Below are 12,495 nucleotides of genomic sequence, written 5' to 3' on the forward strand. Positions count from 1 at the left end.
GCAATCACACATCGCCCCCTACCAACCCCCACTCCAAAAGCAGCTCCAACAGAACCGCCAGAGGGCCCCAGGGAGCTGCAAAACTCATCCGGGAGAAAAAGGCAGGAGCAGCAGGTGCCCCCCTCCCAGGCCCCCATCTATGGGGCTTTAGCCAAAAAAAAAGGGGGGGAGTGGGGGGTGGAAATGCCCACCGCCACTGAGAGCCCTGCCCCCAAGGAAGGAGGCTGCTTACCCAGCCTTGGCCCTTCAGGGAATGTTGGGGGGCACAGAGGGGAGAAGCTCTTTCCCCCCTCCGCATTCCTTTTGTTGCCACGATCCTTAATTCCCTCCTGCCCACACCCCTGCAGGCAACGGCAGACGACGCAGCAGCCCTCCTCCCGCTCCGGCGCACCTTGTCCCATGTGGGGCCACCACAGGGAAGGGCCCAGCTGGGACATGAGGTGTACGCAGTTGCGGCTAGGTCAGGGGCCCCAGTTAAGCTGTGCCCCAGCACCCTAGCCGATGAGGTATAGGAAGGGGGTGCAGAATGAGTGGCGGGGGAGAGCGGAGATAGGGAAGAGGGAGAGGAGAGGAGAGAGGTGGGCAGAGGGCTCAGAGAGCTGGCTGAACGGGCCGCCACCACCTGGCTTTGGGGAGCCAGGTGATCAGCATTGAGGCAGGCTCGAGGACACGTCCCCAAATCAGAAGGGGTTGCGTAAGGAGCCCTCTGGAGAAGGAGCACAGGGACTGGGTTCTTGGGCCTTGAAAACAGAAGGCTGAGGGCACATGGTCAGACTGCCGCTGTCTGAAGGGCCATATCCTACAGAAGGTGCACATACTCCCAAGGGCCACTCTTGCCCTGGAGATCTTGGCCTTGGGGCCAAAGACGTTTCCATTTCTGATCTCCATGGGGAGGAGGGACTTAAGCCCAAGAGGGTCAGGCCTGGCCTGGGTCCCCAGACTCCCCCATCTCGTCCTAGCCCAGGCCTCCATGAAGGAAACCCTGGTGGCATTGCCCCGGAGCTTTCCAGAGATGAGCCTCCCCCATCCCCAGCCTGTCCCCGTCCCCAGCCTACCAAAGAGTATTCATCCCTTCTCATCCCTGACCCCATGGGTTACTATCCCAATTGTGGAACCACCACACTGCTCCTCACCCTGTAGCAGGTCCCCTAATCCAGCCACCCCTGCCCCTAGCTGGAGAAAGTCCAGAAACTGGCAAGAGGACCTGCTAAATAAAGACGATGTGCTGTGGTCCCTTGGTTGAGAGACTTGAAGTGTTTAGTCAGGCTAGAGAGCTGCACGAGAGAAGAGGCCTGGAGAGCCCCTTGGGGGCCATTAGCCTTGTGCTGATCTCCTAGGGGTGGGAGGCCACGTGGCCTGGGACATCTACAAGCCAATAGGAGCAGACGAGAAAGGAAGCCGCAACTGTGTTCCTGGGACAGGCCAAGCGGCTTTCAGTGCCAGAAGGGCCTGTGTCCTGGGATGCAATGCCAGTGAGTTAAGGGGAGGGGTGGGTCTGGAGCTGCATTAGGGGAAACCAGAAGGGGGAGGGGGAGGGAACAGCTGGAATCAGCTGGCTGGGGGATAAATGGGAAACCTCACTAGTACAGAGGAAATCATTCAAGGGCCTCAGCGGGGTCCCCAAATAGGCTTTGTGAGACCAGGGAGTCCTTCCCTGCCAGTTTTCTCATTTCTCACAGCGTGTTCCCCCCGCCCCTGCCCAGCCCTGTGCCCTGCCCACACACTCCATGTTTGGCCTTCAGCATTTCAGGCCTAGCCACATACCCCATCCCTAGAGTGCTCTTTTCAGCTGGGGAGGGCAAGAGGTGCTGGCTCCTTTCCAGAGATGCTTCTGTAGATGTGAGAGACTCTATGTACTGCCTTGTAACTCCTGCATCCTCAGGAGGGGAAAAGGGACTGGGAAGTAAAGGGGGACCTTAGGACCCCAGGGAGTGGACCCTTGGAGACTCCCATCCCCTCTTCCCCCTCACCAAGTGCCCAGGAGACCCCTGGCTCAGACCAGCCCAGGGCCTTGCCCAGTGGCAGGGGAAAGGGGCACCTCACTCCACCTCGAAGTCGTTTGACTGTCCCCATCCACCCCACTGCCCAGATCTTCCACCACCCCTCCAGCTGCCCCTGCCGTTCGTCACAGGCAGCAGAGCTGGGCAGCTTTCTTACACCATTTTCTACACTGTGCTTCATGAGTAGGACTTTCTTGCACTAGTTCCTATGACTGAGTCTCCAAGCTGGATTCCTAGTAGTCCCCGTCCCTTCCTCCCTCACCTGGCTACGGTTCAGTTGTTGCCCTTCCCCTGCCTCTGTGTTTCGGTGAGAGTCTCTGTATGTGTACCGCTTTCTGTTTTGTTGCATTGTGGGGCAGAAGCCTCTCTGCTCTTGTTTAACCCCATAAAGAAATAAATGGTAAGACTTGATGATAACCTTCCCTTCATGGTTTTGTTCTGTGGCGTCAAAAATTGCCCAAGGAAAAAGTCTATGGCTTGGGGAGGAGGCGGGACCAGAGGATGCTGAACCTGTGCCACCGCTTGTTGGCTCAAGTCTCAGAAAAAAAGGGGAAACTCTGTAGTAGGCCATTCTAGAGAAGGAAGTGCAAACTCAACCCCCTGCAGGGATCAGGCAGATAAGTGTGAGTGAAGGAAGTGGGCTGGGCTGGGCTGAAGTATGGACGCCAAGGCTGGAAGTGGTGACAAGTGCAGGGTGTGGGTGTCTACAGGGGCAGCTCAAGCCCAGGGTTGACTTGTGGGAATGTGGGCCCAGCGTTGCCAGGTCTTCTCATTCTTCAAGGGACATCAGGACTCGAGATTTTTACGTGAAGCCTCTAATTTCAAAATGTTGGCTCAAGTCTAAAAAAATCCCACATACCTCTGTGTGGGCTAAATATGTCTGCAGGCCCCACATGGCCTGGGGATTAGCAGTTTTTCACCTTCGTCACAGCCTTTGCTTCTAGTCTCCCAGCCTCATCTCTGACACTCGGCCTCACCAGGCCCATCTTCCTATCCCAGGCAGGAAGGCGCTTGGGGAGCACAGGAGAGGTGACAGACAGAGCCCTCTACCACTGCCACCTTCTCACATACCCAGGAGAGGGGAGAGCATGAGTTGGGAGGGAATCTGGTGTCCTCACTGAGCTGCTGAATTCCTTCACTGAGAAAACCCAAGTCCCTCAACTCCCCAGAAAGCAGCAGAGCATGGAGTTTAGGGCGTGGTCTCTGGAGCCCGGGTGTATGAGTTCACGACTTGGCGTGAGTTCCTTGACTTTCTTGAGCCTTAGTGTCCTCATCTAGCAAAAGGGTTATTGTGAGACTTAGATGATGGACATAAAGCGCTTCGCACAACAGCCGGCATGAAGGAGCCGCTCAACTAGGTGATCATTATTATTGTCATCGGTCACCCGGTCTTTCTTCTCTTTCCTTGACCTCCACCTAAAACAGTCACCGAGTTCCGTCAATTCTCCCTGTGTAACATGCGTCAAATCCTTCCCCTCCTTTCCACCCGCTCCCTCTCAGCCGCTTCAGGCCCTCAGCAGCTTTTGCCTGGACCACTACAATACCTCCCAACTAATCTCTTGTTCAATTACTCCAATTTCGATCCAGCTTCCCCAGCACTGCACACTTCGGCACTTAGGAGGCACGCCATAAATATTTTGTGAAAGAACTGCTGCCGTAAAGCACACATCTAATCTTCCCAAAGGGAACATATTACACCCGTGAGCAAAAACATCAGATGGTTCCACATTGCCTGTAGAATCAAGTGTAAACTTCTCAGCACGACTTTCAAGGCTCTTTGGATTCCGATCCCATCCTACCAGTCTGAGGCTGTCACACACTCCCATCCCACCTTTCACTGAATGAGCTCAGCACCTTCTCACCTCCTGCCCTTGGCTCACATGGTTTCTTTTCCCCGGGATGTCCTCTCTCCATCTCTGTCCATCACTGCCTTTCAAAGTCCAGCTCAAATGCCACCTCTGCTGTGAAGACTTGCACATTCCCCCTCTCCCAAGCTGAACACCCTCTTGTCCTCTTCAGTACTTCTGTAACACTTTGTACCTTAATCATGGTACTTATCACATCCTGCCTGTACTCGGCTTATTCACTCATTCAAAACATACCCATCGAGCAATTACTATAAGTCAAGTACTATGCTGGGTGCTGGGAATAGCAGTAAAATACAGACACGTTATAGATCCACAAGATAACACGATGTCATGTGTTCAGCAACCATCATATGCTTACTGTAACGTTCAAGTTTTTGTCTCACCACATGTCCATGAGGGAGCCAGGCTCTCTTGGCCTTGAGCATAGGAAAGAGAGGCAAGGGACTGGAGGAGGCTATATACCCACAGTGCTAACGGAGTAAAGGGCACAATGGCTGCGCCAAGGAAGTGACCCTACCAGCCACACGTTGCCCTTTGACTCCTGGATTTTGCCCAGCAGCTGCTCCTTTGAGCGACCCCTTCACGCACTGGGCCTAGGCCCTGGTGCTCTCCCTTCAGGGCAGTCCAACTGCAGGCAGCCTCAGTCTCTTCCAGCCTCAGCATGTGCAGGAGGGGCGGCGGCAGTGACTCACACCACTGGCCATGCAACAGAATCACCTGGAGAGTTTCCGCTCTAGTCCCACCAGCAGAGATTCGGATTGAATTAGCACAGGTTGGGATCCCAGCTTCAGTATTGTTTAACAAACTCCACAGGAGATTCTAATGTGCAGCCAGGCTTGCCAATCATGGGATGAAGAGATGGCTGGGGCTATGTGAAGTCCTTGTTATTCTCAGATAAGTGGTGCTAGAAAAAGGCCACTTACAATGAGTCCATTTGAAGTGGGGACCAACATTTCACAATAGAGGAAAAGGAGGAAAGGGTTTGACTGGGACTTTATCTTGGAAAATAAAATTGGAAAGGTGAAGAACTTTTTGTTTAAATTTAAAATGTGTAAATAATTGCAAATATGCACTAATTCTTAGAACGAACAAAGAATGAATCAAGCATTGGGGGATAACAATTTTCCTGACTGACGTGCATGACAACACAATATTGATTTTTGCCACGCAATCATAAATAGAGTTTTGTTTTATTTTTCCAAAATTAGAGAGCTTCTTCAATTATCCCAAGGACCTCGTGTAATCCTTTGAGAGTTGAATCATTCTCTTTGAAGCCTTGATCCTGTCATTACCCAAGTCAATTTTCTCTTCTGCTGGTGGTAACTGGTCTCTCTCTGACAAATTCCATTTATGAATGGCTCCACATGACGTTAGAAATGGTCTTCTATGTCGCTTTCACTGACTTCATGAAACCCTGTATCTTTTTCAAGACCTTCAGTTTCACTCTGAGATATATTTGCTTTGTGTAATACTAGCAATTAACAAGAGGCTGAAAAAGACCTTAGCATAATGGGTTTGGATAAACTGTATTAGGCTGTGAAATGGGGGGAGAAAGGACTTACATGTAGCACTCAAAATAGTGAATATTTGGTGCTGTGACGACTTTGCCTTTCATAAAGTCCCGTTTCCTTTTGGGGTTAATGTACTTATCTCTAACATGAAAGGATAGGGTTAGATGTCGTTATAAAAATTAAATAAATTAACTTAAACGAAGTAGTATATGTGATAGCGTTGAGCACAGTTCCTAGCACAGAGGAGGAATTCATAATCCTTGCTTTTCCTTCCCTCCAAAAACATTCTTAGATGTTTTGGACACATGAACAGAAATTGCTCAAAAATACCTCTAGAGTCTGACAATTTCTCCCACCTCCACTGTCACCACTTAGACCAGGCCACCATCAGCTCTCTCCTGGACCACTGCAATGGCACTCTAACTGGTCTCCCTGCTTCCAATTTTGCATCCTCCCCCCCCCCACACACACACACACACATAGTCCACCCATAGTGATCTTTCAAAAATGCAAATCAGATCATGTCTCTCCCCTGCCAAAACCCTCCAATAGTTTCCCAGCTTAATCGGAATAAAATCCAAACCCCTTACCGTGGCCCACAGGGCCCTACATGACCTGTCACTTGCCTACCTCTAATCGCCCAGTACACTCCCTTTAGTTTCCTTCAGCCACCCGGCCTTATTTCTTTTCCTCTGATACACTCAGCTTACTCCTGTCTCAAGATCTTTGTACCTGCCCTTCCTCAGCCTGAAATGTTCTTCCCCTAGATTTTTGCAAGACTGACTCCTTCTTACTATCAGATGTTAGCTTATGCGCCACTTTCTCCGAAAGGCCTTTCCTGACTATTCTGGGTACGGTAGTGCCCTTCGTGCCTGCAGACGCTCTATCATACCACTTGTTTCTATATGATCTAGTGCTGGTAACTATTTGAAATGATCTTGTTTACACATCATCTTTCTTGTTCATTGCCTCTCTCTGCACTTGAATGTAAGCTCTGAGTAGACAGGCGCTTTCTGTCTGCTCCCTGTTTCCCCAGTGCCTTAGTAAAGGTTCACTAAGTGAATGGATGTGGATGCGGATCAGTGGTTCATTTGGGCAGGCGTGAGTGCTGGTCGGATGCGTGGAGTGGGTGGCAAAAGATGAAGCCTGAAAGACAGCCTGAGGTCAAAACGTGGAAGGTCTTGAAGGTCAAGCTGGGAAATTTGAGCTTTACACCGAGGCCCATGGGAAGCCATGGAAGATGGTTGAGCTTAAGAGGAGTATTATCAGCTGACCCGGTGGAAGAGTCATCTAGTGCCACGTGCCGTATGGATTGGTGGGCGAAGCGAATGCAGGGTCTGGTTTAAGAGTCCATCAACCACTATGTGCCCCACCTTCGCACTCGCTACCCTCTAGGCCCTCCTCCGCGGCCCTGGTCCACTCAGCTCCCTCACTCTTCTGGGGCCACGCAAGAGCCCTGACTGCCGTTCCCCGCCACCGGCCGCTGGGTGGCGCTGTGGCTCCTCCTACCCGGGCAGGAGGCGCCAGGGAGGCGGAGGCGCAACCGCCGAACCGGGCCTTGGCGCGGGGGTCCGTCGGCGCCTGCCCAGTGGGCTCTTCCTAGTCCGCCTCGTTCTCCCTCCTCCGCGCTGCCCCGCGTCCAGGCCCTTCCCGTCCCCGCCCCCACCCCAGCCGGTGGGACCCGCTTTCCTCCCCCTGTGGCTCTCCTTGGCTTTCCGACCTGCCAGGCCAAAGTGGGGCCGGGCGGAGCGCAGGGGCGGGTGGGGCCCAGGGGCGCCCTCCCTTTTCAGCCCATTCGGGCCTCAGGCCTCCCTGGACCCCAGGGACGAGAGAGAGCTCCCGCGGCCGCCGCCCTGAGCCGCTCGGCCACCCGGTGCTAAAGGGATGTCAGGGATTCAGGGATAGCCTTTTGCTGAGAAGGGGCCCCAGCCATGAGAGGGCCAATTCCCCGTTTGTGTTAACAGCTCTGCTTTTCCTCTCGGCCCCTGGAGCAAACAAGAAGCCAGTCATCTGGGACTCCTCCTTTGGTCGCTTCTACTCCACTACTGTTAGCCCAGGTATCCGATATCTCTCTGCATATTCTATATCCTAAACTGATCCCTCCATCCTCACTGCTGTTGCCTGCCCAGTTCCTCATTACCTCCCAACAGGCCTCCCTGCCTCCGGCCTCCTGCCCTTGCAGCCCAGACTTCCTTGCACGGGACCAGGAGCCTCCCGGAACACCGGCCTGGCATCTTGCCCCTGTAATGGCTCCCATTGTTTGGAAAAATGGGAAGCTGGCATTCAAGACCCTCCACTGACCTCACTATTTTGGCCTCTCCTCAACTTACATCTAGAGTAAAAGGCCTACCGCTGGTAGGCTGCCCTGAGTAGAAGAGGAGCTGGAAGGGGAAGTGAACACAGTGGGAGGCTCTGTGGGACTCTGTACAGGGCTCCATAGGCATCTGTTTGAACAGTGTTAACTCATGATCACACTGTCACAGCTGGAGAGATGCAGAGAGCACAGCACCTGCCTCCCCTAGAGCATAGGAGCATATCCATGTTTATTCCTTTGCCCCCTCCCTTTGTCTCCCCTGTCCCCTGGATCTGTTTTGCTTTCCTGCCATCTCCCTGTCCCCTTTCTCATCCACGTTGCCCATGCCTTTATGCCCCTCCTGCTGGTCCATGAGGCTTTTACTCATCAAGGGCACACCATCCTGTCACAAAGTGGTTGATGACATGCATGACCAGGTTTCTCTGTGATGCTGAGTCTCACTTTCAGCAGTTTTTTCTTGAGTAACTTAATATTCACAGACGCTAAGACTATAGGCAGCTCTTCGTGAGGAAAGGTTGGAGACTCCTATATTGAATTTAGCCTTGTTGAACCCAGCACATAAACATGGAAATTAACATGGAAAAGCATACAAGTGAACAGGAAAATTGGCAAAGGCAGATGTATTGGCAAATAAAGCACTGATGGTTAATTTCAGGCTGCCTTGCGCCCTTGAAATCCGTGCCCAGAGTTAGCTATGGCTCATTCATGGTCTTAGGAGTGGCCTGATAGAAGAAGGAACTTGGGATCAAAAACATAACCCTGAGAAGGGTGGGATAAGAAGAGACAGCTCATCTTCCCTGACTCCATCTCAGGGTAGCTTCCCTGGGGAAGTGACAGCTTCCTGTCCCCCAAACAAGCTCTACTGCTAAGAATATCCTCTTCCATTTGCAATGCACATGTACACACAATGTCTGGTGCTCCTCACCATAACCCTGTGCAATAGGGGTTATCAGTTTGAGTTTACAGATGAAGAAACTGAGGTTCAGAGAGGCTAAAAGCCCCACCTTCGCCCCCACCACCAAAAAAAAAACAGAGAAAGAAAACCATAAATAAAACGCAGAGCAAAAGGCCAGGACTAGAAGCCAAGATTCCAACTCCAAGAGCAGTGCCAGCACCCTTTCACCCACAGTTTGGTGATCTGTTTAGGACCCAAAGGTAAGCCAACTGGCCCAGGCCCTGTACCGTCACTCTGTTCTAAAGAGCAGTTGAAAACGCAGGTAGCGTGAGTGAAACAGAGGAAAGGGCTTTCACCTGGATCCTGGGCTGTGCTGACACCCTGCCTGGGTCTGAATGATGGCAGGGGAACTCAGTCAATATTGAGGTTTGCAGGACCAACAGAGCAAGAGCCAGCCTCTTGCCAGGTAGCCTCTAAAGCTGAGGTCTCCAACCGGAGGCTTCCAAAAGCATTTTGTCTGGCTTGGCAGTGTTGGTCTGTGCAGGGCTTAAATTTGACTTCAGTTTCCTCAATAAGAGGTTTAATAAGAGTGTTAAACAAAAGTTCAGTAAGAGTATAGTCATTAAGAGCATGGCCTGGGTTTGCCTCCTGACTGTGCCACTTGTTCTGTGTGACTCTGGGAAGGTTACTTAAACTCTCTGTGCCTCACTTTGCTCATCTGTGAAATGGAGCTACACAATAGTCCTCTACCTCACAGAGTTACAGCGAATATTGAGTTAGGATATCTAAAGCACCTAGAACAGTGCCGGACATGTAGTAAGTGCTATAGGCATGCTTGCTGTTACTATTACTATTTTTATTGTGTATAGATTAGAGAGAGTTCACATAAAATCCAGATTTCTATCTTCTTAAAAATTCAGCAGTTCTGACATCACTGGACCCCCATTGCCTGCTGGAACAGAATCTTCCCTCTTCAGATGGAGTGCACCGTTGCTTAGTAAACTACTTGGAGAAGTCGCTACCACAGTCATCCACGTCCAAGTGTAATTAAGTCAGTTTCACTCTGCTCCTTCCTGCCCAGGCCACCTGGTCTACTCTGGTCTGCTTGGCTTTACTAGACCTCTACGAAGTCCATGTTTGGGCTGCCTCCTTGGCACCTAGAGGTGAAGCCTTCTGGGGATTTCGGCTGAAGTGAAAAGAGGTTGGCAAGAGAAATGCACCAGAAGACCAGGACTTAAACCCTCCTTCTCTGAAAGCGTTTCTCCCAGTCATCTGGGCGGGAGCAGAGAGCCTGCATCTGAGTAGGGCACCCTCCTTACCAAGGCCCCCCTCCTTTACCCGACCGAAGGTCCCCAGTTTGATCCAACAGACTTCTTTCTTTTTTCCTTTTTGTTTTTTAAAAGTCTGTGTGAAGCCCTTGACCGGTGTAAAGGTCCTGAGGTACGGAGAGCGCAAAGTAAAGGACACGGAGCACCTGCCTTCTAGAGACTCACAGTGTAGATTCTGAAAAAGTCTGAGTTGGAAAGAATCTGGAGAGATAACTGAGGTGATGGCTTTTGCCCAGAGTTCTGTGGAGGCCTCGGGCTTTAGAGAGGAGCTTCGGGTGTTCTGGAAACATTGGATGTGTTGGTAGCTATCAGACAGCAACCAAGAGCCATAACCCTTCATTTCAAATCACTAATTTGATTAAAATCGCCCCATCATTCTGCTTGATCTATTTTCTAATAAGGCAAATGAGATAAATTTGAACTCAGTAAACACATTTCTATTCACAAAGCACTGCTTTGATCTGTTTTACTTAGTACGGTTCTGTTAAGATTTCATGAAAAGGGGGAGGGTTCAGCTGCCTTAGAAGGGTCTCCTTGTTTGGCAGAAAAGGAAACAGACCAAGAGTAAGGAAAAGACTTACCTAAGGTCACACAGTCTGGTCCAGAAGCAGGGCCCCCTGTCAACGAGTACTAGGCCATGCCCACTATACCTCTTAAGTATTGAATACAAAATCTGATTTAAAAATTGAGTTGGATTAAGAGCATCCTTCCCTATGGGATCTTAACAGGGCTAGAACAGATCCTGGCTCCAGGATACTTTGGAGCTCAACCAGCCTAGCAAACCACCATTTTCTCCATCATATGACTTTCTTATGGGGCCTGAGCGTTCAACAGGCCCCAGATCTAGGCTTCTTTCTGTCAGAGGCACCACCCTCCTGCTTGCTCTGTTTTCTGGGGCAGCCTGAGAGTCCCTCAAGCCAGAGCCTGGGCTAGGAAAGCTGAAATTTATTACTTGCTCAACATGGCTTGACTCCCAAAGACTGGATCTGAGCTCTGAGCCTTTTGCCTACCCTTCCTGGGGTCTCGCAGCCCTTGTCTTTTTCCTGCTCGTTCCACCCCCTTCCTCCCAGGTGTTGGACCCCTTCAACGCTCACTTGCTGGCAGACATTCCTGTGGGCCCTCCCCCTTAGTCACCACTCCCCCTGAAACCACTACTGCTGCCTCAGACCTCCTGCCCAGAAGCTGAGCCCTCTGGTCCCTTAATTGTTCAGGTTGCTCTTTTCTGAACTCACTCCAATTGAGCTCCATAAATTGAAGATAATTGGACTGTCTCGCTCAGGTTATGAGCCCCTGGGGTGGTGTCTTCTGGGTCTGGTACAGCCATGCCCGGAAAGGGTGGGGGCCGAGGGGAGGGGCACAGAGGAGACCAGCCTAGGGGTCTGGCTCAGACCCCTGGGGAGAAAGCAGAGGGTCACAGTACAGACATTCCTCCACCCGCTAAGCTTTGCAGCCTCAATCCCCACTGCCTGCCCTAGTCCTCCCAGGCCAGTGACTGTGTGATGGTCCAACCCTTCTCCACCAACGATGTTGGCAGCAGTTGTCTGGTATATAAAATGGTTTTTCAAACACTGTCCAAGAAGTTCTAAAACTCTGGATAAAAGACCCTCCTTGGGGGACACCTGAGTGAGTCGCCAGTGAAGAGCTAGAAGCTTATAGGAGGAAACTGAGACTGAGAGTTCTGGGCAATTTGTTCCTCGGTGGACATGCTCCGTTCCATACAATAACACCTCCCCAGGGAAGTTGATGCTGCCGCCTATCTTGGAAGGTTGACTTGGCCACATCCAAGGTATCCAGGGAGATGGGGGTCACTGTTGCTCTAAGAGGTGGTTACAGCAAGGATTGAGGAGCTAAAACAGTAATGTTTTGCTCCACACTCATGACTCCCTCTCTGCCCACCATCTCATGATGTCACATTGTCGTGGTACCACAGTGGGCCAGGACACATCCTGGAGCAGCCCTTTGGCCATTCTCCCCTCGACATGGGAGGTGCTCACTCGCCACCACCACCAAGGTCATGCTCCACTGGCTCATCCCCTTGTGCTTCCCACTATGTCAAAAACTTCCCATCATGCCCATCAATACTCCTGAAGGCAGGAGAACCCACATCATACCCTCAGAGCCTGACACAAAGTAAATGTCTGTTGAATAAATGAATGTGAATGAGTTAATGAATGCAGTAATTATGGTCTGAATTCTTCCATGCTTTACACCTCGACAGAATCTACTTCCTTCCTTCCCTTGAACGTCTAACATCATAGCATTCCCTCACAGGAAGTGATAAGGGGACATATATTGTCTGTCCTCTTGCCTCCAGTTGGGACTGTATCCAAATGCTCTGAAGTGGAGGGTTTTTTAGGACTTCCAAGGCTGAAAGGGAAGCAGCTGGGCTGTAGTTGAAAGAGCACTCAAACTCGGAATCAGAAGTCCTGTTGTGAGATCTGTTCTTGCACTCACTAGCTAGTACCTAAACTGCAAGAGAGGAAATGAGGCTGGAAAGTAGGAATAGGTTTTGTATATCACTTTGGAGAGAATTTGGACCTCCATTCATTCAACAAAACTTTACTGAATATCTAATTGCT

This window comes from Hyperoodon ampullatus, assembly GCF_949752795.1.
Source record: "Hyperoodon ampullatus genome assembly, chromosome: X".
Lineage (NCBI taxonomy): Eukaryota > Metazoa > Chordata > Mammalia > Artiodactyla > Ziphiidae > Hyperoodon > Hyperoodon ampullatus.